At 48.9% G+C, this 25,599-nt stretch overlaps 1 protein-coding gene across 15 annotated transcripts in view; it reads right to left on the bottom strand.

Annotated features, from left to right (window-relative positions):
• ADGRB1 (adhesion G protein-coupled receptor B1) overlaps window positions 1-22,362 on the bottom strand; it is a 300,832-nt gene extending 278,470 nt beyond the window's left edge. For 8 of the 15 annotated variants that reach the window (XM_051771931.1, XM_051771936.1, XM_051771932.1 and 5 more), the window contains exon 1: window positions 21,270-22,362. The gene's annotated coding sequence lies outside the window, so the exon portion shown is untranslated. The remainder of the gene's footprint in view (window positions 1-21,269) is intronic. The other 7 variants (XM_051771933.1, XM_051771939.1, XM_051771940.1 and 4 more) reach the window with 2 other exon arrangements.
• Window positions 22,363-25,599: the final 3,237 nt, after the last annotated feature.

Here is a 25,599-nt window from a genome sequence, read left to right as displayed (position 1 = left end):
ACCAACATATGTAATCTTTTAAAAAGCTTGGAAAACTGCCTCTACATGTTATAAGTGGACTTGCTTGAAGCACTTTATGGGTGAAACGACCATGATTCACGACCTCTATTTATCTAATATAATTTAATATAGAATTCGATTGAAGGGGCCATTAATATGTGGCAGTCAAAGAGAGTTTGGCAGAAATCAGTGGCTAAAAATTGGTGCGGAGTTAAAGGTGTTTTGAACAAAAAAAATTTGTTCACAAAGATTCAAAACCTCTCCCCAGTGGACTGAGGGGAAAGAAGGGAGAAAAGGAGAGAGGGAAGAAGGAATGAAAGAAGGAGACTAAACCAGCTGGGTTTTTATTGTTATTATTATTAAGAATAATAAAACTGTTATTGTTAATACTGTTAAATTGTCTGTATTATTAAATTGTTATGACTACCTTTATCTGTTATTTTTCCCCAATCAGTTTGGAGAGAATCCACACAGCAGAGATTTAAATTTTTTCTCTGAAACCAGTGAAATTCCTCTTCATTTCCAAGTGCCTCTTGTTTCCCAGTTTCAGCAGAAGAGCTCAGGGGTTAAGAGAGCTGTCATAGCCTGAGTAACAATTTGCAGCCTTGGATTCCAAGTGGTTGCCTAGCAGTAAAAAACTCCTTCCACACCACTCCCAGTTGGAGGTGTTCCCTATTTCATATATATAGTCAGCTATAAAGATCATATGTAGGAATATATAAGAAGATTTATTAATAGGAGCTCCCTGTCAAAATCGGAGTATTGAGTAAAACTGGAAAAAGCCAAGTCCTTGCAAGAGCAGTGGAGCATCACAGAGAGGCAGCACCTCAGAGCAGCAAACCAGTGTTGGATGCAGAGCAACAGAGGCAAAAATCAACTAGTACAAAGCATGATTCTCAAGGAATTTTTGGGATAATTCCTTCACCTGAAGGGGAACAGTAAAATTTATTTAGTCAAGGTCATTCCTAATAAAACATCTTGCATGTTGGGTTTTTTAATATATATATTTATATATATATATGCATACACACATGTATATACAGATGTATAATGGCAGAAGAGACATTTATGCTCATGTAGTTTGTCTCAGACAGAACAAGGCCATTGAATGTCACCCAAGAATTCCTGTGCTCAGCCCAAATTTTAGCACAGCCCCCCCAGCTGCACCTCACTTGTGTATTTTCCCCATGATCCACTCAGCACTGGTGACTAACAGCACAAACAATGCCTTGGATGCTGTTTTTCCCACAGAAAAGCTGCAGTGAGGAGCCTTGCAGAAGGGAGACTCATATTTATCCACAAGACAGAGTCAGCTTCCATTCTCCTGACCTTTCCCATGATTTTGCAAAGGCACCAGCTCTCACTTAAGCTTTTCCTCACAGACAATCTATGGTTGTTAATGATTTTCTCTTTGTGGTCAATAGAAACCATCTGGCTTTTACTCAGACCACTGGAACAGGCTTCTCTTAAACTTCAGGTCTCTTTTTTCCCTCTTCAGGTCAGGAGTTAACATCCCTTATCACAAGCAAGGGGTCATGTCCTGCTATTTGAAGTCAGCCCACTCCAAGAGGGCTGCCAGGATGAGCATCCAGGGAAAGCTGGGCTGAATTGAGACCTGTGCCCGAGCACAGCAGAGTGAACAACACCACAATATGCTGCCAAATACTCACAGTGCATCTTGAGTGAGCTTTGCACAGAGGCCCTTTCTGGTCTAAGACACAAGAGAAAGAAATAGTGCTAAATCCCTTTTTTTTTTGGCAGAAAACAGACTACACAGTCCCAGTCTATCAGGCTTGGCTGCTGAACATTAAGAGGTCAGAAGGAGCTGCCCCAGCCTGCAATAACTTTGACCTCACTGTGCTGGCTGGAGAGATTCTCTCCCTACAGGTCAAAGGAGTTCAAGTCCTGTCTTGGACAATGAGTACAGTCAGTTTAGGGGTCTCAAGACCCCTAAAAATCCTTCTGCTCAGATCTCATGGACTGTCCTGGCCTTCTCTCCACGACTGCCATGCCCCAGCAGCTCTGGAGAGCAGTGGTGCAGAGATCATCAAAGGAACTGTGTTTTTCTTCTCCCTGCTCCACCACACACACCAGCCCCAGGAGAATGGTGTCCACCCCAGGTATCTCAGGATGAGATGAGCACTGGAGACAAATCACAGCTCCCAAATGGATTTGTCCTGGTACTCCTTTTCACCCCAACCTGTATTTAAGGCAAAAGCCAAGCCAGTTGTGTGGACTGATTTTTGCAGCTGACACAGCCCTGCCAGCTGGAGAATCCCCCTGGAACACGAGGGATCTTCTGTCCTCAGTCATGGGACAGCACCTTTTCCTCTCCCTCCATCTCTGAGCATCCAGCACCTTCCCATTTCCCTCTGCAAGGAGGGGACCAGGCATCACCAGCACTAGGGAGGCAGGGGACAAGGATGGGTGGTGGCAGTCACTCTTTGAAGATAAAAACCTTCACCTTGCTGCTGACTAAAAACCCTTCCAAAGGGATTACACCACCCTCCTCCTTCCTCCAGCCCTGCTCCCTTTGCCCCAGCAAAGCAAACAAGGCAAAGGGCCCTGTTGTTTCAGACCCCTGAAGGGAAAGAAGAATGAAAAAGCGGCCCATCCTCCCCTGCCTCGCATGTGACGAGCCACAGAGGAGCAGCAGGGCTGCCAAGCCTGGTGACTAAGGCCAAAGAGAGAGGAGATAGAGGAACACAAGGGGCTGCTTGTTTGGGTTTTGTTTGGGGAGTTATTTGAAATTCAGCAGCGACTGGTGTTGGAGAACAGAGTCCACTCAGAGTCTCTCTCTTCCCATTCATCCCCATCCCGGCGAAGGAGGGAGGGGGGGATGTAGGATGAAGGCTGAGGAGCTGGAAAAACAACCAGTCTCCTTATAATAATTCCTGCCTGGTAGAGGCATCCTCTGCCCACAGGGAGGCATTTGAACCTTGACTTCACGGACTTTGGAGGGAAGTCATGGCAGGACAAAGCCTTGGTGCTCACAGCAGCCAGGGGCTGAACGAGCCTCTCTCCTCAGCACTGCTTTTGGCAAGTTTTACCTCCTCCTTTGTGAAGGCCAAGTAGCTTTTTTGCCTCTGCCTTAGTTTCCCCAGGTGTAACATAAGAGTAAAACTGTCACATTTAAAAAATGGGAACATTCCTAAGCTGAAAGCTAAAAAAGAGTGAAGCAATTCCTATGGAGCAGAAAAAAAATCAGAAGACCAAGATACGGATTGGATAAAAGCAAACAACACGCTGTGAAAGAAGGCAACATATCAATCTAGGACACACTGGGGGGGGATATTTTCAGGTTTCCAAATATAGGGAAGACACTATCTTTGGCCATATCTAATATATTACCTGTATTTTCGTGCTTGGGTTCAAGAAAGCAAGACAGGGTTGCAGAGGAAGATCACTAAGATGAGGAGGAGAACATAAGACTTACCAGGAGATACTGGTGCACTTGGCTTTGTACAAGGAAGGTGAAGAGAGAATAAAATGCCACAATTAAAACTCTGAGGAGGAAGCACCAGGGGAAGAAAAAAGTTCTTTAAATTAAATAGGAATGATACCATGAGAATAAACAGGCTTGATTTGCCAAAAGAAAATATACCTGGATTGAGGCTTTAGTGACCAAAAAAAATTATTGTCCAGGGCTGTCAATCTTGTATGTTTAACAAGGAAATCTCCCTGTGGAGGTGGAGTTCACTGGGAAGGCAGTTGGATTTGGGAAGTGTCCTTCCAGTTCTGCCCTTTTATATCAAATGGAGAGAGATGGAAACATCTCCACAGCTCTGTAGGTTCCAGCTTGTCTTTAGAGCTGAACACGACAGGGGGGCTTTGCTTTAATGTGTTTCTCCACCCCGTGAGCAGCCTCCTCCCTGTTTCCTCTCAGGTGTTTGGTGACTCATCAGCAGCCAAGGGAAAGTTTTCTGGTCTAACCTCACATTAAAGTCTCCAATAGCTCAAGGACTCGAGTGACATCCTACAGACATGACATCTGCCTTCTGCAGGCAGGAGATTTGTCTTCTCATTTGTCTCAGCTTCCATTTGTCTGCTCATTTTTAATTTAAGGTCCCCCATCTCTAATGCCTTGTCCTCAAGGATATAGATATCTTAGGGCTCCAGGGCAAATTCCAGAGAGAAATCTTACCCTGGTAAGGTATAGCATGATGCTAACAAGACAGGTCACATTCCAATTAGTTGGTACAAGCCCAGCAGCCTTTCTCATTCTAGGATTTTATCCATGCCCATGGCAGGGAAGCTGGAACTAGACGATCTTTAAGGTCCTTTCCATCCCATTCTATGATTCTACTCTATCCTCACTGAGCTTTCTTCGAGTCCTCTCCTCCTCCTTTGAGCCTCAGCCTCCTGGTAAACCTCTGGGGGTTGTTGAACACCACAGAACTGGGGGCAGAAACCTCTTCTTCATGCATTTTCTTGCCTCCTGCCTTATTTTCCTCACAATATCAAAGTAAAGGTATTTGAGAGACATGAACCATCTCCTGCCCCCTTTTAACGTGGCAGAAGTCTTTGCACGTGGGCAAATTTGAACCCGGAGAAATGATCACTCTGAGTACAGTGACCCTTAATCCTCTCCTATCTATATTATCCCATGATGTTCCTCCTGCAGTCATTACCCTCTCCAGAACATGCATATTTAGAATAAAAGAATCATTAAGGCTGGAAAAGGCCTCTAATATTATCGAGTTCAAACATTAACCCACTTATTTACAGCAGAGGCACAAGGTTCTTTATGATTTTTCTCCACATAGGTGTGACTCTAAGACTCTATCCCACATTTAAATCTCACCTTCAAGCCCAAAGTTCCTGTTGACGCATTTCTGTTGTCTAAATGTAGGCAAATTTAAGTAAAAAAAGTCAGATGTTTGATCTCCACATGCCCAGTGAACCTAAATTACATGTCCTTTGCAGCCAGGATGCTGATAAATGTTGCTAAAGTGCCAGGGAGAGCTTCATTCCCTGTGAACTGCTGCTTTCAGTTCCTAAGATGCTGCTGTTCGAGAGACAGAGCTCCTTGGAGACGGAAAGAAAAGATACAGAGGCAAATACTTCACTCCCCATGGAGACTGGATTCTGTCCTTATTAGTGCTTGGTAATCTCCTGGTCCTTTCTGACTTACCTCTGCCCTCAGATTCTGACACTTCTGGGGTAGATCTGGCAATATCTGACAATCAGAATTCCTTAAGTTATGTAATTATAAAAGGCAATTAGTATTAAAAATAAATAGCAGTTAAAAAAAAAAATCCCAACTGTGGTTGTTGAATCAAGCTGGAGAGGCTGACCGTGGCTCAAATTCCAGATTAAAATAAATAAATAAATAAATAAATAAATAAATAGGAAAGATTTCTAAGCAACTCACGATCTGAAGGGATCCAGTTTCATAATTTCCAGATTTTGTATTTTGGCTGTGTTTCATAACTGTGTGAGCAAAGGTGAGGCCGCAGATTTCTCCGTTCAGGCCCATGTAAAACTCAAAGAGGATTGTGCAATTCACAGTTAAACCCAGCCTGGCTGCAGGTTTTGGAGAAGACTCTCCAGCCCACAGGAGGAGCAGCAGTGTGACCCGAGCCAAAGACTGTGGAGTCCCTTTTCAGCCCTGCCTGGAAATGTGGTTGTCCCTCACCACTGCCAGATATTTTGTCTTTTAGCACCTTGTCCATGTTGCTATTTTAGATTGGATGTCCTGTCCTACCTTGTTTTCACTACACTAAAGCAAAAAAAAAAAACCAAAACCCCAAAAAATAACCTAACTCCCCTCAATAATTAAAAAAATCCACTAATTTATATAAACAGAGGCTGAAAATATATTCCACTGAAGTTCTGAAGCAAATGACATCTTCTCAGGAAATACTATAGTGGACACAGGCACATGTGTTTTATTTATAGCTCTGGTTTTACTGCAGTCACTCGATCAAGCATGGCCAGTCCTCTATTTAGGCAAATGTGGTTCATTTCTCCCCAGCTCAACTTTAAAGGGCAGTTAACAGCTTGTCCAGGGTGTTTGTGAGGGATTTTATGAGCACGACTTAATAACAGAGATAGAAAAGTGTCATTCAAGAAATGAAGCTGCAAGGGAGGGAGGCAGATTCCCCCTTGTTGCTCTCCCAGAGAGTGGACTATGATATAGGGATGCTTCCAGGCTCCCTCTTCCTGCCAGAGCCCTGACTCAAGGCTCAAATCTCCCTCTAAAGCAAGGTAAGACATCCTTTTAACAAGCTCACTTGACTCCCCTCACAAGAGCATCCTTGCAGTTGTGGGATGAACCTGCCATCCCTGTCCACAGGAGCTCAGACAAGAGATCCTAAGCATTCCTTTTGTCCTGTAAAGAGACCACTTAAATCAGAAAAAGCCAAAATGTGGCTCCAGCACCAGCTCTTTAGGTTATGAGAGTGATGGTCAGGTGATAAATTTGACCTAATTCCTCTTGCTATCACCCTGCTCCCTCTCTTCCCTTCAATGGTCTCTCTCCAACTCCAATTTCACTGCTGCTAAGACCCTTGAAAGTGCTTAAAAGCTTCCCTGGAATTAAAAAAATAATGATTCTTCTCCTTGATTTCGTCTGAACATTATGTCTTTTGCCTCAAATTTGCTGTTGAATTTAGAGGATGTGCCTACACAACACTGCCATGGAAGGACCCCCACGAAGACATTAACATCAGGTAACCTACTAACCCCTTGCACTGAGTTGCATCTTCCCCTGCAGACTCCAGCCCTGCCCTCCTATCCTGCATCGTGGCAGAAACCACGTTCCTTCCCGAACACCCAGGAATAGATCTGGGCCAGTTCCATTCCCTATAAACCTGCACTTTGCAGTCACAGATGTCATCCCTGACGTTCAGATCTACCTCAGTCTATCTGTGGGCTTGGAGCAAACAGGAGGGGCATCAGAATCCTCCTGACACAGCAAATCTGGAGAGGAGAAAGGGGGGAATCAATTTTTATAATATGTGTTTGGCACTACATAATAGATATAACTCTAAATGCAAGCCATAAAGTTGGAGAGGCTTGTAAATTAAATCCATTCTGTCCCTTTTAACTAAAAAAGTGACCTTACTATAGAATTAAATGTGAGTTTTACCCAGTGATCTATGGAGCTGTAAAGGTGCATTGTAGCAGGGGGATGTTATAGCACAGAGAGGAGCCCCCACCCAGCTCAGCCCTGGGGCTGCTGTTTGATTTAAAATTAACACAGAGTAACTGGAGAGCTGGGAATTTCACCCCTTTCCCTGCCAAAAGAAGGTGACTCATGTCTCTGCTGGGAACAGTCCCTGGACAAATTCTCCTCTGAACCATGACCAGTTTTGGGATGGGAAAGGGCTGCCTGAGTGGGGATGAAAAAACTGTTCTAAAAACATTTCTAAAAATTAAACTATCTGCACAAATGCAGGGCAGTTTTTGGATCTGGGTCCTATCCCTGTTTAGTTTACCAAGCCCTAACTCCAGCACAAGATGGAGAGAGGATTGGAAAGTACCCTGGGGTTCAGCAAAACGCCATCATGGTGGAGAAAAAAGGGATGGAAGAACCTGATTACTCATGTAGTGCCTCCATCCCTCTACTCCAATAATAATACAGGAGAAGCTGAAATACAAAAGACTCGACATTGTAACCCAGCCCAGAGGACACAATTTAGGATGTTCCTGAATGCTTTTGAATGGCCAGAAATTATCAGGTTTTGCCTCAGAATAAAATAGGGTTTGAAGCCACTGCTGGGTTACAGGTTGGTGTTCATGGATAAAGGCTCCCTGAGCCTGCAGGAGACTCAGTGCTCCAAGGAACATAACCCAGGATTGAAGCTGCTCCACTTCCAGTCAGCACAGCAGTGAGGAAAATCACTTCCCCCATGCCAGGGATGAAACAGATGCTCAGGGAAGTCAGTGGAGTGTTACCTCATTACTACTGAGAAGTGGTGCAAAGGAGGAGCCAAGAGACTTCCCAGATATTGAAAGTCACTGAAACTTGGACCAAAAAAAAAGGTGCTACCAGGTTGTGTCTCTTCTCTGCGTGCCCTGTGAGCCATGAACATCCATCAGATGTTTAGATTAGGTTTAGGTTTGATATTAGGATTTTTTGATTTTTCACTGTAAAGGTTGTTAAGCATTGGAACAGACTGCCCAGGGAGGGAGTGGAGTCACCATTCCTGGAAGTGTTCAAAAAACACATGGATATGGCACTTGAGGACAAAGTTTAACGGTGAACATGGTGGTGGTGCTGGGTTGGTGGTTGGGCTTGATGATCTTAAAGGTCTTTTCCAGCATTAACGATTCCATAATTCTATGAAACAGCAAGATCAGACTCAGGAGAGCAGCCCAGATGGGTCAACTTTATGCTGGAGACATGAGAGATGCCCCACTCCACTGTACCTGGACACTGACGCCAGTGGCTCTCTTCTCATTTTGGCTTTTCTTTTTCTCCTGCTCACATACCATTTATTAGTATTATTTCACTTAGCAGTGACATTTTTTATCTGCAATTTTACTGTTGGGCTCTACAGGGACAGGGCCCAGTCTTAGGACCCATCTGAGGGACAGTCCCAGGAGCTGGACTTGATGATCCTTGTGGATCCCTTCCAACTCAGGATACTCTATGATTCTATGATGACCATTCCCACCAGGGATTTGTTACCCAGATAACACCAAGCACTATCCAGGGGACAACATGGGCCAGGGATTATTGCTAATAGACCTTAGGATCAAGACTAAGCCCCAGGTGGGGAGATGGAGAGAACTTAGTCCTGTGGCAGCAACTTACACCGTGTCACTTAGTCAAAGAACAAGCCCTGACATTTATTGCTGATTAACAATTATGTGATATTTCATTGATCTGCAGGGATCCAGAGCCCTAAACACACTAGAGATGCTGGAATACCAAAGTAGCTGCAAGGATTAACTAGAAGAAAAGAAGTTTTAATAGTGCCCAGGTGAAATCCACCTCCACCCCTTAATTAAGAAAGATATCTTAAAACCAGTTGATTTTGCAAAGCACAACAGTGCTCAGTCTCAGTCAGTGCCCCTACAAGCCCCCATAGTGCCAACAAAGGCATCTTACCTACCCAGACTTCCTCACTATTCTCTCAGTTTGAATATTTCCCAATGTTAAAGATTTAACTCTAAAAGGGGAAAAATAGTTAATATTTTGTGGAGCCTTGATAACTTTTGGAATCTTCCCTACAGACCCTATGAAATAAAGGGAAGCAGCCATTAATCAGCAGGAGCTGGGCTGGGTTGGTGTCCTCCACCTGCTAATTCTCTCTACCACGCCAGGCTTTGTGCTGTTACCATTTCAAAGCTATTTATGGTTAATATTTGGCAAATTCCAAGTACTGCAGCCATCTAGGACCTGCAGTCAAGGTCAAGGATCAAGTCAAGAACATCTGGAGGACAAGACCCACCAGCCAGAGTCCTCGTCTCCAAATAAACTAGTGAATAAATAAACCCCCAGACAATTTCAAGTCCTGAAAGTGCATTTGGATTTTCCACAGAGATTGTTGGAACTGGTAATCTCAAAGGTCTTTCCCAACCTTAATGATTCCATGATTCTAAAATTCAGTTGCTTGCACACCAGCTTTTTGTCAGCCTGGAGCTCTCCCCCCATCGCTGTTTCTGCCACAGTGATACCGGGAGGCACCAACTAAGAGTTGGACCCCATCGTATCCAAGAGGACCAACTTCCCTAACCCTGATCCAAATTTTCCTGAGGGTGAAAATACCTAGGAAAGGCTTCAAAGAAACAGTTCAAGGGAGTAACAGCTGTCCAGGAGCTTCACAGAGGAAAAGGGCTGAGCTGGAGGTGTAGCAAGATCCCAAGACCGGCAGGTGTTGATCTCATGCCTGCCAACAATTCACTTTCCACCTAATTCATGGAAATATTCATCTAAGCCATAGACCAAGGAGCTGCCTCTGTGCTCAGGAGCTCTACATTGGCCATGCCCAAATTCAGGACTGTCCAACTCATGGTGCTTGAGTATTGTGAACCCAAAAGGGCTCATCAAGAAAAACTCAGAGACACCAGACGGCAGTGATCAATAATTTGGGAAGAAATAAAGCACGATAATTTTAAATGATTCACTCCGTTGATGACCCAGGAAACAGTCAGAGAAGTTGCCACAAAAGCAGGGAAAATTAGGGTTCAGGCAGAGTGCCAGCTGCCAGTGTTTGGTGAGGGCTGGGTGACTGGACAGAATAATTAAACCACCAAAATCATCTTCCAGACCAGAAGCCAATTTGCACAGCTAAAAACCCCTTTGATATCCTCCTTCTCTAACTGTCTGAGGAGTTGCAGCAGTCATCAGGCCAACACTTTCAGAGCAGGACATCTGAGTGGCAGGACGGGGCACTGAGTGGAAGGCAGGGCTGAGCAGCACCCCTGATTCCCAACTCCATCTCTGACATTTGCATTGGGGTGATTGATTGCCTTCCCTCCACCCCACTCCCCAGCTACAAACAACTCCCTCGGGGAGATTACAGTCCCTTCTCTGTAATCAAGAGCAACTTCAAAAGGGCTTAGCACTGAAAGAAACCCTCTGAGGGATGGCACTGAGTGGGGAACAAACACAGCATTTGGGTTGTAATTTGAGGTGGGAGGCTGGGGCTTTAATAACCACATGGCTGTGCCGTGCCAGGCACCTCGCAGCTCATAAATGGCATTTATGGGAGCAGGAGGTTGCAGGGAGAGTTTTGGGTCGGCGTGAAAGGCAGCCCCAAGGTGTGGAGCATCTGAGGGGTTTAGCTGGGCAAGGAAGTTGCATTTAGCACCAGTTTTCCTGTCACACCCCAGCACTGTCACCTGCACACAGGCAGAGCCTGGTGACCCAGCTCCAGCACTGGGAAGAGTTGTGTCCTATTTACATCCAACCACCCTGTTGGGCAAGGGAAGGGAGGTGAGAAAAAGCAGCGCTTTGTCCCATATTCCCCTCCCCACACAAATGTGATGAGTTCCATAAACACATTTAAGACCTACTCAAGACAGGGAAGAGAAAGTTGTTTCAGTTCCCTGAACCTTTTAAGATGAGCTCCAACCCAACAAATACTGCTTGCACTTGCTGGGAGCTGTTAGGAATCATGATTGGCTTTACCAGCCATATCTCTCATGCCCAGCACATCCCACATCATACTCGAAGGTGTTGGATGGTCTCAAGAGTCCTTTTGTGAAGATCATTGCTGCTAATGAGAAGTCAAAAGCCCGACCAAGCAAGGGAGGGACCCACCAGCCATCAGCAGCACAGAACAAGGAAGGAGCTGTTTCAGCTTGTGGTGGAGGATCCCTGCTTTCCTCATCCCAGAAAATTCCCCTGACTGCAGAACAAGCCAAGGCTTCTCCCAGGACAACAGAAGAAGTTATTCACAGAAAGGCTTCAGTGATGGGAATAAAAGAATGTCGGCGTCTCATCTCAGGGCAAGGTGTGTGCGTGTTTCTGATCAAAGAAATGTGGCAGCATTGCCACTGGCCACAGCCCTGCCAAAAAATCAGTGTAAGACCCCATGGAGATGCAGGGATATGGACTTACCAAGAAACACCCTGTCTAGAAAACTGGGATCCAGTCAACAGGAAGTCAATCCAGGGCTTTCTCCCAACACAGGGGAAGGAGGGTCTCTACTTCTGAGGGGTGGTAAAGCTGTCTCATGAAGTAACAAAAGGTTTTTCTCTTACTCAAAACACATCATGACCTTAGATTTCAGCCCCCAACCTCAACCATATTTCCTCCTTTCTGAGAAGGACACCCCAAAGGGGGTTGTCACATAGTCCCACCCTGGAATTTGTCCTGCAGAAGAGCCTTCAGTGCTTTTCTCAGGACACCTTTAAATACCCTGAAGGCCTCCAGCTCACCATGTACAGGCAGCTCCTGAGGGCAGCTGTGCCCAGTAAGGGCATCAAAATCTGCAGCACTTGTGTCTCATCACAAGATCACAGATGCTTGAGGTTGAAAGGAACACCCTGAAATCACCTCCTCAAGTCCACCTCACAATATTTCCCAGTTTTAGTAGAGCATGTTTGGACTGAATACCACTTCCAGTGACATTTCCATGCCTGCAGGCACTTCCCAGATGACAGGCAGTTGTCTTTTCCCTGAGGGATGCCTCGGGTACATCCACAAATGTCAGCTCTCACAGCAAAGGATGCCTTCCTGGCATTTCCACTCACCCCACTTAACCGGATCCCTCAGCTAATGAGTATTTTGCTGGGATCTCTCCCAGCTTCCCCCCTGCCCTCCCAGCCTTGCTGCTCTTCTGCCTGTCACCATCTCTCCTGCTGGTAGTAGAATCATCTCCATCTGGAGAATCTGGAAGTCCTGACAGCACTGCCATCCCAGTTAACATACCTAAGAACCCCAAGCTGGCAGGAAGCAGCAAGTCCCACAGGACAGGCAGTATTTGACATTGTCCCTGTTATTTTGTTAAGTATTCAGGATATGTAGCAAATGTGCATTCACTATTTGGTTATTCCTGCATTTACCCTCATGACTGACCTGCAAGTGCTAAAAGGGGCGATTGGAAGGCCAGTGCTGTGTCCAGGGACAGGACCTGAGGGAATGGCCTGAAGCTGTGTCAGAGGAAGTTTAGGTTGTATATTAGGAAATGGTTCTTCCCCCAGAGGGTGGTTGGGCACTGAACAGGCTCCCCAGGGCAGTGGGCACAGCACCAAGGCTGCCAGAGTTCTAGAAGTGTTTGGACAACGCTCTGAGGAACATGGTGGGATTCTAGGGATTGTCCTGTGTTGGACTTGATGATCCTTGTGTGTCCCTTCCAACTCAGGACATTGAATGATTCTACTGAGGTGTGGGCAACTCAGAGGCCTCTCCCATGTACATCCCATATATGGCTTCTCCCATAAACACCCACTTGTTTGCCTGCCCACATGCTCTGTGAGCACAATCTCCACGCTCCTTATCACAGCCTCACACTCCTCTGGGCTGGCTGCACTCACCAGAGCAGACCAGGCACCAAATGTCCTTTGTCATGCGTTCTCCTTAAATCAAAACCCACCCCTGGAGCCATCAGAGTTTCCCTGGAAAGATGCTGTGCCTCAGGCAACACTTGCAAGGCAGGCAGCATGTCTGACCACTGACTAACCATATCACTGCCAAGCTCCATCCCAAGTGGAAGTGCCAAGACAGCTCAGCCCTGCTCAGGGAAGAGGTTCATTGACATTTACACATTTAACTTCACCAACGACCTAAGAGACAGTGGCTGCACAGGCTGCTAGGTTACAGAGACTTTCCTCTCCTCTCATCCCCGATTTCTGCCATAAAAATCAGAGGCTCTGCTGGAATTTTATCCTCATAGAGAGGTATTCTTGGGGCACATACAAGAAACAAATTCCCTGGCCATCACCTGCACACAGCAAGATCGTAATAAGCTCCAAAAAAGCAAGGTGCTCACCCTTGCCCCTTCCTTTGTATGCACAAAAGTGTGGAGCATTTTGTTAGCAATTAACCCTTGTTTCAGCTCAATAGAGCTGATCAGATTGTAGAACAACATCTGAGAAGTGGAGATTAGAGGGCCAAGCTCTTTAGTACTTAAGGCACCAATGCAGCTACTCAAAATCTGATTTCTCTTTCTTCACTGATTAAAGCCTTTTCAAGCAGTTCTTTCCAACCTACAGATGCTGAAGTCAGGTGATTGAGAAAAACTGGGGGTTTTTTGGTTTGTTTTTTTTTTTTTTTTTGGCTGGGAAATGGCAACAGCATGTTGTCTCAAGAATCTCAGAATAAAAATCGGGCCCAGAAAACACACCTAAGTGTGTGTCTGTCTGCACACATGCACTAATGCATAGCTTTGGTAGAGCTGACCACAGCACAGACATGCAAAGGCTTTAATAATGTGGTTCCAGAAGGGAGAAAACACTCCTAAAGCAGGAGATGAGTCCAGAAATAGATTGTGAGAGGATCAATTTTTGCTGCATACTGATTTATTCAAACCTTCTACGGTGCCGAAGCCCTCTATAACAAAATATCTGATTACAGGACTATGACCATAAATTCCACACACCCTCAAGCAATGGCCAATGAATAACTGACTTGTTAAGGGAACAGGACCTGCACAATGAATAAATCTACCAACAGGGCTCTCAATATAAAAGACCCCACCGGGACAGATTTCCTGCTGAAGGTGTATCGACTTTCATTTGCAGGAACCAGCAGATATTTGTTTCCAGAAGATCACCATTGTTAGATTCCTGCTCAACAACATCCAGTTTCAGCCAGACTCCCACCCCAGGATTAATCCATTTGCATGTCAATGAGTGCTGGACTACACAGAGGGCCATTCTGCAGTATTATACAAGGTCTCCTGTTTAATCCAGAGCGAATCCAAGGCAGGTACAGGAGATTTTCATACTTCCAAAGCCTTGGCTCTGGAGAGGCTTCAAGAAAATAAAGACTGAGAAAGGACAAGAAAATATGACACAGAAGGAAGATTTAAGGGTGGACATGCACTCACAGTCAAGGCACAAGAAGAATAATTCATTCTTGGTGCTTAGCTGGTGTCCTTCATCTCAGAATTCCAAAGGAAATGTTGTTTGACCACATGCAGTTGAATGTTGGCACAGAGCCCCCCTGGGAAGGAGGAATCCAGGCATTTCCATTTCACAAATGAGAACACCCAAGTGCAGAGGGACCAATGTCTTAATTAACTGTGACCTGACCCCCTGGCCTGAGCCACGGGGCTTGGCAGTGGATGAGATCAGCCCTGTGAGGATGTCCTTGGTCCACAGTGGGAATTGCAGCTTTTAAAATCAAGCTATGGGGTTATATGCTGGGGACACCAAACTTCCAGTGGTTTGTAGAGCTGGAGAATTAAATGATCATCCACAAGAAGACAGAAGCACAGATTGGACAAAGAGTTTTGGCTCCAAATCTATTTTAGCATGGATATCATGACCCCTATCCCAAATGCATTTAGAGAGAGACAGCTCTGCTAACTCTCAATGAATATGGAATAGGTACATCTGCCAGGGATGGGATATTCCTAATAACTGACAGAGGGAAGAAAGAAAAGAGACATTTTGCAAACAGCAAGGACTTTGCTCCAGGCCAGCTGAGCTCCAAAAACTGAGGGAACACCTCCATCTAGCAAAGCCAACCTGTAAACAGGCAGCTGACAAGGTGAGCATGCAGGTGGGAGTGCTGAAATCACAGCATGAGGTATCACAAGACCTGCCTCTGACCAAAAAAACTAGATGTTCAGAGAAAGAGCTGGCAATGATATCTACTGGTACATGCACATGGTTTGCACAAAATGGTGCCCCAAACATATGCAGGATTCCTGTGTCCTTCTCTCAGGACAAATCAAGTCAGAAAGCAGCAGCTCTACCTGGAGTAAACCAACAACTTAAAATCTGATGCTCACTGGAAGGAGGATTTTGTATATTTTATATATTTTGCTGCATGTGTGCACTTCAGCCAGCACACAGTGCATCACATAAGATTACACCCATCTGCTTCCATTTTTACCCCCAGCTACTCCAAACAGGTAGTTTTCCTTCCTTCCTAGATTTTCTTACAAGGGCTCTGTCCGTTCTTCCCCCAGATCCCGTTTGCTTTCCCTGATCCTCCTTGTCCCAGGGATAAGGCAGGGCACCAACAACACAGAGCCTGCCTTTTCAACAGCTCATGTGTCACCAGCTGGTCACTCCTTAATCAATGTTTTATGAAGGGATATTTCAGAAAAAAATGCAGAGGGAGTAGGAGAAGGAGAGTAGGAAACCATCCCTGGTTTAATTCTGATAACATTGGCAGGGGGTGTTTTGCTCCAACAAATTAAAATCAGCAAATCTCTCATTTTCTCTGACAGAGGTAACCAATTTAAATTTTCATAAAGGGGGCAGTGATGTGTGTCTGCCAGACAGAGTCACCAATCTAGCAGCCCTCTGATTTAAAATATTATCTTTCCTTTCCTTTTTTTTTTTCTTTTTTTTTCCCCCTCTTCCCTCAGAGCTTCCTGGAGCAACATGACAGATTATCTCAGCATAATCAGACTAATACAAACCCCTCGCTCCAAGAAGCACCGCAAGGAATTTCTAAGCCCAAGATGTGACGATAAATGGATGTTCTGAAGGGACTTCATTTACTGCTCATTTTCCTTTCCCTTATTCTTTTTTATTGTTGTGTTTTGTAGCCTCAGCACCCTGCAAACTGTATTAAAGAGCCAAATATCACATGGAGTGCATGTAAGAGAGAGGGAATTACTCTCTCCCCGTGGGCTGCCCTGCCAGATTGCTCTCCAAAAGACAAGTTTGGCTTCCAGTTGATAGTTTCTTATGTTCTAATAAAATGCAACCAATATTGGGTCAGGGATGGTGTGGGGTTCTGGAAGAATTGCCTTTTGGGCAGAAGGAACATTAAGAAGGGTTACAAGGCAGATGGAACCTCCAACACTGGGATGCTGGAGGATGCTGAAGACCAGGATAACATCTGTGCTGGCCCTGACTTGGAGAAATGAGGGTTGGCACAGCTCCCTGTTGTAGTGATTTGGGACTTAGAGGGCTTGTCCCTATGGATTTGGGATCTTAGGGGGCCATACATGAATCATAGAGTTACAGAATGGTTTGGGTGGGAAGGAACCTTAAAGCTCATCTCATTCCACCCCCTGCCATGGACAGGGACACCTTCCACTATCCCAGGTTGCTCCAAGCCCTGTCCAACCTGGCCTTGAACAATTCCAGGGATGGGGCAGCCACAGCTTCTCTGGGTAACCCATTCCAGTGCCTCACCCCTCTCACAGGGATGAATTTCTTCCTAATATTTAATGTAAAGGAAAGGAGTGCATCTCAAATCAAAAGGAGCTCCTGCCTCTCCAGTGCAGATGGAACAGTGAAACGCTGTTTTCCCTGGAAGACATCCCTCCTATCCCCACCTTGGCTGAGAAAACAGTGCCCCAGCCCCTTTCTTCCTGTGCTTCAGACCCCAAATCCCTACGCCACCCAAATATATGGATGGACAGCAACTCCCTCCAGCAACTTAACTCTTGGCCAAGTTTCACCCGAGCACAAGCACCACCCTCCTGCCCTCTTTAATCTCAGCACCTTTTGCAAACCTCAGGCAAGCAGAGAGCCCAGGGAACTTGGGGAAGGAACCATGAGAAGGACACGGGAGCATCCTGTGAAAGGTGAACACTGGGATGTGATGGGGACTTTCTCTGCAGCCACACGGAGCCGTTCTGACATGTGCTGTGACACCAAGACTCCTCTGCAAACCCCCAGGCCAGGTGCCAGCTCCCTTCCCTTGGAAGGCTCTCTTGGGGATGGGAATTTTCTCCAAGGGGAGGAGGCGAGCTCGTTCCAGAGACAGCCTGTCATCCATCTTGAAGAAAATACTCCTCTCTCTTTGCACCTCTCCTAGAAAGGTGGCAACCGGTGCACTGCGAGCCCGGGATCAGCCCCGGAGAAAAGCTTTGACTCATTTGTTTACCAGCGCAGGTTTCCTGGAGCTAATTAATGAGCCGAGCTGATCCCCGGCAACAGGTATCGATGGCAGGGGATTTCCTGCGTGCTGCACTCGAGCTACGGGAGAAGGTGAATCTGGATCTAGGAACACGCTGCTTTCCCCTCTCCCTCCCTCTAAAAAGGGGCAAAGAAAAGCCATCTGTAGCCGCACAGTCACTGCGGGAATCCCTTCCATCCTCTCCCCTTCCCAGGAGAGATGATGGGGCACGATCCCACTATGGGTGGACTCGCAGGAGCAGAGTGCTCGGGCAACCTTTTCCCCCGCTTGTACGGAGCAAGGGATGGTGTGAAGACCCTCAGCAAGCCCTTGGAGCTGGGGGCTGCCCCCTCTCAATCCTGGGCACGAGGGTAACAGAGCTGCTCACCCCACTTGCACTCCCATGGAGAGCCCGTGGAAGCTCAACGAGCCTCTATTTTCACAACGATGTTGAAATTGGGGAGAAGAGGGAGGATGAAACGTGGGGGAGTGTGGTAAAAAAAAACACGGGGGGAGGGGGGCAAAAAGTCCACGGGAAGGTGATGCTAGAGAGCGAGACATAAACCCCCGTGGGTGGCGTGTTTCGGGTGCGGGGTGTGAGGCAGCGCTTCTTGCGAGTCCCAACCGTGCAGGTGGGGTGTTTTTGGTTTGGTTTTTTTTTTTGGGAGGGGATAAGGGGGAGCAGCGCTCCACGGGCTGTGCCGAGCATCCGAGCGCTCCGGGGGCGGCGAGCGGCGATAGCCGGGATGCGAGCGCCACCTCCCCGCCGCTCGCCGCAAGCCCCGACCGCCCCCGACAGCCCCCCCGGTACCGCGGATGGGCAGGGGGGAGGTGTGGAGGGGACCCTGACACCAGGTTGAGATGCCCCCACATCCTTTCCCAGCCTCTCCCGCCCCCGCAGTTCCAGCGGGAACGGTCCCGATGCTGTGGGAAGGATGGAGAGCGTGCATGTGTGTGTGTGTGTGTTGGGAGGGGGTGTCATTGAGTTTAGGGTGGTTGAAAAAGGAGTCTGTGGGGTAATGTAAGGGAGGGAAGGGCTGTGTGACTGTCCCAGACCACCTCTGAGGGCCTGTGGGGCAGAGAGTGTTGCAGGTCTCCCTGGTGTGCCAAAACAGTGGGATGGGGGGGGTGCTCCCCCCACCGTGGAGGGTGCCTGTGGCTGCTCCTTGAGGTCTGATTGGAGATCAGGTGTGTCTCCCCACACACACGTTTCCCAGCCAGGGTATGGGGTCTGGCACACGGACCTGCCTCAGTTTCCCCCGTGTAAGGAGAAGAGAGGTAGAGAAAATTCATAACTAGAAAACCCCTGCACTTTGCAGCCAGTCCTTCCCTGAGCCTTTTCACCTTCAGTGGTCGGTTATGAGGGGCTCCAAGCCCCTATCCCTCCTCCCAGGGCTCTGCAACACCATCCAAAGTGCTATGGGAAGGGCCAGGGGTCCTGCTCCTGCCCTACCTGTGCCTTTACCCCATCCAGTTTCCTTCTGGCCTTCCCCTTCTCCCTCCACAGCAGAAGCGATGCTGCACCCTGACCCCTCTAGATCACACAGAGCATGGAGGTCCCCTATTCCCCCTGCCTCAGCACCCCCGTGCTCCCCATGCCCCTCTGAGCACCCTCAGAGAGGGTGTCCTGCCTGCTCAGCCCTCTGCCTGTCCCCTGCCTGGCTCAGCGCCGTGCCCACCCTGTCCCCCGGCAGTGCGGCTTGGCTGGTGCAATTCCTCAGCACCCTCCCAGGGTAAAAACCTCCCTGGCTCTTCCCTGAGACCTCCTTCCTCTTCCTCGGAGAGGTCTCCCGCACAGCAAGGACTGTGGGACCCAGGTTAATGAGTCATTAATTAATTAGGGACCCACTTAATATGCATGGGGAGTTGTTTGTTTCCTTTAGCAGCCCGGACTTTGGATGAGATCCCAGCTCTGCGAAGCCTCCAGCCTCGTCTCCCAGCTGATAATAGATAATACAGATATTTCAGCACCAGCCAAAGCAGAGTCATCACCATTAACACACAGCCCTCCCCGCTCCGCCGCGGAGGTCATCGGGCAACTCCGCCGAGTGCCGGGGGCTCATCCCTCCCGGCTTCCCTCAGGCTTTGCACGGTCAGGTGAGAGCAAACCTGTCGCTAATCAACAGGTAACGGGGCTGGGGAGGTGCCCCCGAGCTCGGAGCGCCCCTGGCTCCTTCCCAGGGAGGCTTTGGAGACGCTGCGATTCTCGCTCTGCCGCACAGGCAGGTTTGGGCATCTGTCGAAGTAGCTCCGCTCTTCCTCAGCCCCCTCCTTCCCCTCCTCCTCTTCCTCCTCCCTCAGCCATCAGCTGTCAGCTGGCCCTGGCACTCGCCAGACCCGGTGCTGGAGGTGGGTTGAGCCTGAGCCTTGGAAAGCCCCGGCTCCGAAGGGATGGAGTGGTCAGGGATGGAAGGGGGGGTGTCTTTTTGCCCTCCATCCCTTTGACCTTGCCTTGATGCTCCCTTCCCTACCATCTCCTGTCTGTGCAACGGATTCACAGGGGTTGTTCCCGTGGCCAGGGTAGGATCGGGGACCTGAGTGTGAGTCACAACCGAAGGGACCTGGCGGAGTTGATCTGAAACCCGAGCCTTCGATTCGGGGAGCACTGCTGCTCTCAGCCAGGACCGGGGCCACAACCAGGCTGAAAAGTCCCTTTGAAACATCCACCTGATCCCCTCCATCCCGTTTTTCCTCTTTTCCTTCCAGCCTTGGCAAAGCCATGGCTGAAACACCTCTCTGTGAAAGTCTGAAGATGCATCAACAGCCACCCTCCATCAGCGAATGTCAGGCGGTGAAAGGGAAGGGGGCGGTGGGGGAAGAGGGAGAGACAAATTTTGCGATTCATTCCCACACAGGGTGATTCAGAACAAGATGCTTTGTAATTACGCATCCCTGATGGAGACTCCTTCTCTCGCCACCCTCCTCCCCATCCTCAAAGAAAGGCTAAGCTGTGCCTGGGTGCCAGCATCCCCCAGGAGCACAGCTCCGGGAGCAGCATGTGTGTGTCTGTGTGTCTGTGCCGTACTCCGAGCCCTACACAGGCTAAAGGCTCATTTTCTCCTCCCGTGTGAAGCAAAGTGCTGATAAATGGCATTTGGGGGGGCACATCAGGCGCTCACCCCTCCCCAGCCGTTGCCTCCAGCCCCGGGTAGGAGCCACACAAGCGGCGAAGCAAAAAAAGACCCTTCACCCTCCCACCACCTCTCCAAGGAAAAAGGGGAAGGCGAGAAGCTGTGATAAGGGCAGATTCACGCCCGGGGCAGGCAGCTGCCTGTCCTTCCGAGACTTTGTTTGCCAACATTGCAGGCTGAGGAGTCCCGGACCCCAGGGCTGCCCGCGAAGGCACCGCGGCTTCACAGCACTTTGCAGTTCAGCCCCGGCTGGCTCTGCAGCTCTCCTGCCGCGATCCCCCGCTCCTCTTCCCTCTCCTCGTTGCCTTCCCCCCCAAAAAAAACCAATCCAATCCCCAGCTGCTTTCCCCAGGACACGACTGCATTTCCCCCTCCGCATCCTGCAGACATCAATATTTTCCTCCACCGCTTGATGTTTGCCCACAGGACCCGCATGCACAAAAGTTAAAACTTCCCATGTCAGGGAATGATTATGCTCTATCCGTCCAAATTGCAGAGCTGAGGGGACGAAAGCACCCTCCGGATGCTGTTTCCAGGGGTAAAAGTAGAAGAAGGGGTCCCCAGCGCTGCCCCCATCCCTGCCTCCCCTGGGGATGGAGACAGACACCACCCCCCCCGCGCTCCAGGCAAAGCGCAGCCCGGAGAAGTCGCGTTCCCTTTCTCCCTACCCTCCGTTGAAGAAGGAAGGGTGGCCGGGAGCCCCTTACCTTGCCGAGCTCCCCAGGTTTTATATCCTCCTTCTTCCCTTTGTCAAATTCCAAATGGAAACCAGCAACATATCCAGGGGTAACCAGCCCAACATTGGGCAGCGCGTGAAGTCCAAAGGATGGCAGAGCTCTCCCTCCCTCCTCTTCCTCCACTCTCGCCTCTACATATATATATACATACACATTTATATATATATATATGTATCTATTAAAGGGAAAAGGGGGGAAAAATCCTAAAAGAAATGGGGGTGGGGAGGGAAAGGAAGGGAGAACCTTTGGTGTCTCTGCAGACAGGCAGGTAGAAGAGAAAAGCCGAAAATAATTAAGCCGTTTTTTGAGGAATCCTTAGGAGAGAGGGAAAACGCAGTTAAAAGCCAGTAAATCATTAGATCCAAGCAGACAATCAAGTCTTCTCCTTTGGAAAAAAAAAAAAATATACAGCAGGGTTCAGAGTAGCTTTCCCAGCAGCGAGGAGCGAGAATGGTCTTCTTCAGAAAGATATGTTTGTTTAAAATCCACTCGTCTGCTTTTCCTTCTTTCTCTCTCTTCTCCCCCCACTTTTCTTTTTTTTTTTCTTTTTCTTTTTCTTTTTTTAAATTCTGCTTCTGAATCTCTCTCTGTGAAACTAGATCCAGTCTTTGTAGCCAGGGGCTGCATTAAGGATTACATCAGGCTTTTATAAGCTTTCCAGATCACACATTAGAGTGAGAGAGAGAGAGAGAGAGGGAGGGAGGGAGGGATAGGAGGGAGGGATGAAATGCACACACACATACACACGCACACGCACGGATCGGAGCTTTGTAAAACAGGCAGCTATAGGCAAGGACCCGAACTGACACGGTATCGCATCGGGCATGCTCCGCTAGCCTACAGGATGGATGGATGGATGGATGGATGGATGGATGGAGCAGAGGAGCCCAGCGACAGCCGGAGCGCGCTGGAGCCCAGGCAGCGCAGCCTCCCCGGGACAGCTTAGCCCTAAGCGGGGAGCCAGGAGGTGAAGAGGGAGCCGGGAAGGTGGTGGTGAGGATGGCGAGGGCTCTGCTCCCCTCCCCGCTCCCCAAAAAACCTGCGGAGGTTCGGCGCGAAGAGGTGCCGCTCGCCCGCAGAGGGATGCGCAGAGACGCGGCTCGGCGCTGCCGGGGTACCGCCGGGGACAGCGGGGCTGGGGGGCTCTCCCACCGCCCCCCCGGAGCCTCCCCGGAGCTCACAGCCTGCCGAGAGGGACGGGACACGGGACAGGGCGGCGGGGACCACCGGGGCAGTGGGTCCCCCAGCCCCTCAGCCCGGCAGGCGGGGGGGTGATGAGGGGGAGGGCGGTGATGGGGGGACCTCCCCCAGCACCCCGGTTTGGCCGTGGCTTTGCACCAGGGCAGGAGACGACAACAGCCGTTAACCCTTTCCTAATTATTTGATTTTAACCTCTCTCCTGGCATCCTCCCCAATTCCTTGCTCCATTAACCCAAAATATTGGGAGAATGAGGTGAGGGGGATATCACATCCATGTAACGCCCCAGGGGTAGAAGAAGGGGAGGGGGGAGGGAAAGTTTGAGCAGATGGAGGAGGAGGAGATGGGCTGGGGTGAAAGGCTCAGGCTGCATCCCAGCAGCTTTGGGCTAAAGCTGCTGCCTCCGGCTTTACAGCCCAGGGAAGGTTCCCGGGAATGAGGAGCCTCCCGAGCAGAGGAGGGGGTCTGAGAAGGGAGTGGAGGGGAGAGGGATAAGGCTCGAGAAGGGGGGAAGAGCTGGGGGTCTTCAGAATCTTGTCAGACTTCAGGACCTGCCCCTTGTCTTTAACCTTTTCTACTCCAAAAGGGGGAAACCACCCCCTTTCCCTGACAAAACCACCTCCCTCCCTGTCCGGGGCTGCTGCTTCCCAACAGAGGAGGGGCACAGACCTTCCCGAGGGGCAGAGGTGAAGATCCCATCTGCCATCAGCCTTTATCCCTCTGTCTTAGAGAGGGTGAAGAGCACCCCATTTCTCCTCACAGGGACTCTCCAGGGCACCTCCACCCCCTTCCCTCGGCCTTCTTTCCCTTTCCTCCCTTCCCTTCACGTCATCCAGCCCTTTTACCCCCGTTTCCACACCTTCAAACCTCTCGTATCCCTAAAAAACTTCGCGGGGAATGAGAAAATCCTTCCTGCAGGGGAGCTGAGCAGCAAGCCCTGGCTGTGGTGGAGCGCAGCGAACCAGCCTCTCCTCATCCCCAGCCGGCACTGCAGCATCGCCGGCCAAAGGCATCTGTGACATCTCCAGTTAAGCAGGGACTGGAGCAAAGGGGCAGCTGGGGCCTGAAATGCGTGTTTTTAGCCGACAGGCGGCTATGCTGGATTAGCACCGTGCATGCTCCGAATGGAAATCTCTCCCTTTCTCTCTCCAGCCTTTCGGGAGTTTGTTTTCTTGCAAGAAGGTTCCCTGCGCCTCCGAGGCCCCCAGGGATTTCTTCTCTATTTCTCCAGCTTCTCTCTCTCTCTCTCCAGCCCTGGCAGGTGCAAACAGGAGAGGGGAAAGCTTTGGAGGGAAACACGGAGTGCTTGGGAAAAAGAGCCTAAGAAATGTGTTCTGCCCCTGTGAGCCCCGTGGGGCAGCTCTGCCTTGCTTTTGGGGTGGTGGGGGGAATGAGGGGCGCTCACCTTCCCTGTCTCGTGGTTGGGGAGGCCAGACAGAGCAAGGTGCAGCTGGGAATCTCTCCTGTGTTGCAGGGCAAAGAAGCTCAGCACGAGGAAGAAGTGCCAGAAAGTGCCCCTGAAAAAACTAAAACCCATTTTCAGTTCCCATTGCTGCAATGGGGAGTGATGGAAAACACATCTTTGTGGGAATGGGGAGCTGTACTCAATGCAATGGATCATAAAATCATAGAATATCCTGAGCTGGAAGGGACCCACAGGGATCATCAAGTGCAGCTCCTGGCCCTGCACAGGACAACCCCAGGAATCCCACCACGTGCCTGAGAGTGTTGTCCACAGATGCTGAAAAATGTCCCTGCAGCCCGTTTCTTTCCAGGCCTAAGTAGAGAAGTTTGTGAATCCCCAGACCCTCACTTAACAAAAGGGTAGACATGACCCAAACCTTAAAAATGAAGAGAAGACAGGCCTGAGCTCCTCATTTCTCACTGTGTGCCCTCCAGGGAGAACTGAGGGTGAGCTGCAACACTGAACAGGACATGTGGGGATTTGGGGTCTGCAAAGGGTTGAGGTAATCAAATGCAATAACTCACCTTTTCTCTCTGGTTTTGCACATCTGTGAAGGGATGAAGAGGAAATAACTTCACCACAATGCACAGGGATCTGTGAAGTTCACTCCTGTAGGATATCTGGAGAGCAAAGAAATCTGTTCATAGAGCAAGAGATGCTCTCAAAACATCAGGTCTCCTAGAAATCTACCTTTAGGGAGACATATACCCTTCCTTCCATCCTGCCAAAACAACCAAAGCGTGGAATCCACAGGGAGAACAGTCCATACTCTTAAAACAACACATATAAGGACACCTTTTTTTCATGGTTGTCTCCCCTGCTCCCCATGGAGGGGCCTTGCTGGGACCACTCTGCCCAGTTGTATGATTTATTTGTGACACAGAAAGACTTAGAACAGAGATCCCTGCCCTATTTGCTTGAAACTGTGCAGAAATGACCAAAAGGCCTCAGCTCATCCCAAACTGGCAACCTCTGTCCCATCACAACATGGTGTGATGACTCCTGAAGTTACTCAATGCACCACCGGGACCTTCCAGTGTCATTCCCAGAGGAAAGAGAAGCAGACAGGAATAGCAAAAGCAGGGATTAGAAGGCCCAACAGCTTCTGGGACACACCATCCCCAGACCATCGTGATGGTGCTGTAAGGCCAACCCACCCATGACAGCATTTGGGGAGGTGCTGGGTGGGTTTTATGACAAACACTGGCTTTGCTGTCCAAAAACACAACCAAGAGACAGCTATCATTCTCTTCTCTGCTCTGTGGCCTTTGTCCATGGTCTGTTTTCTGTCTGGGTTTTGGAGATTGAAAAGCTTGAGTTGGATCCAGCTGTAATTTTCCACTTCCCTCTGTCACCCACCCCCCCAGCAAACTCAATAGAGATAAACAAACTCTCTACCCTTACAAACACTTTGAATTTAGAACACACTTATTACACAGAAAATGCGTCTTGTTGTCAGAGGCAACACTGGTCAAGAGCAAAAAATGGGATGGGAATTTCCATGGATAAATGCAGCACCTCTGGGAATCTGCAAAGAGATTTTGGGACAAGGATTAAGCTGCTTCAGGGGCCTAAGTGGGTCTCAGACTACAAAGTACATGAGGGAGGCATGAAAGAGAGAAAAACATTTTCTATCT

Source organism: Manacus candei, unplaced genomic scaffold, assembly GCF_025592945.1.
Source record: "Manacus candei isolate 608988 ecotype Guabito, Panama unplaced genomic scaffold, ASM2559294v1 h1tg000148l, whole genome shotgun sequence".
NCBI lineage: Eukaryota > Metazoa > Chordata > Aves > Passeriformes > Pipridae > Manacus > Manacus candei.
This window is presented reverse-complemented; position numbering and strand designations above follow the sequence as displayed.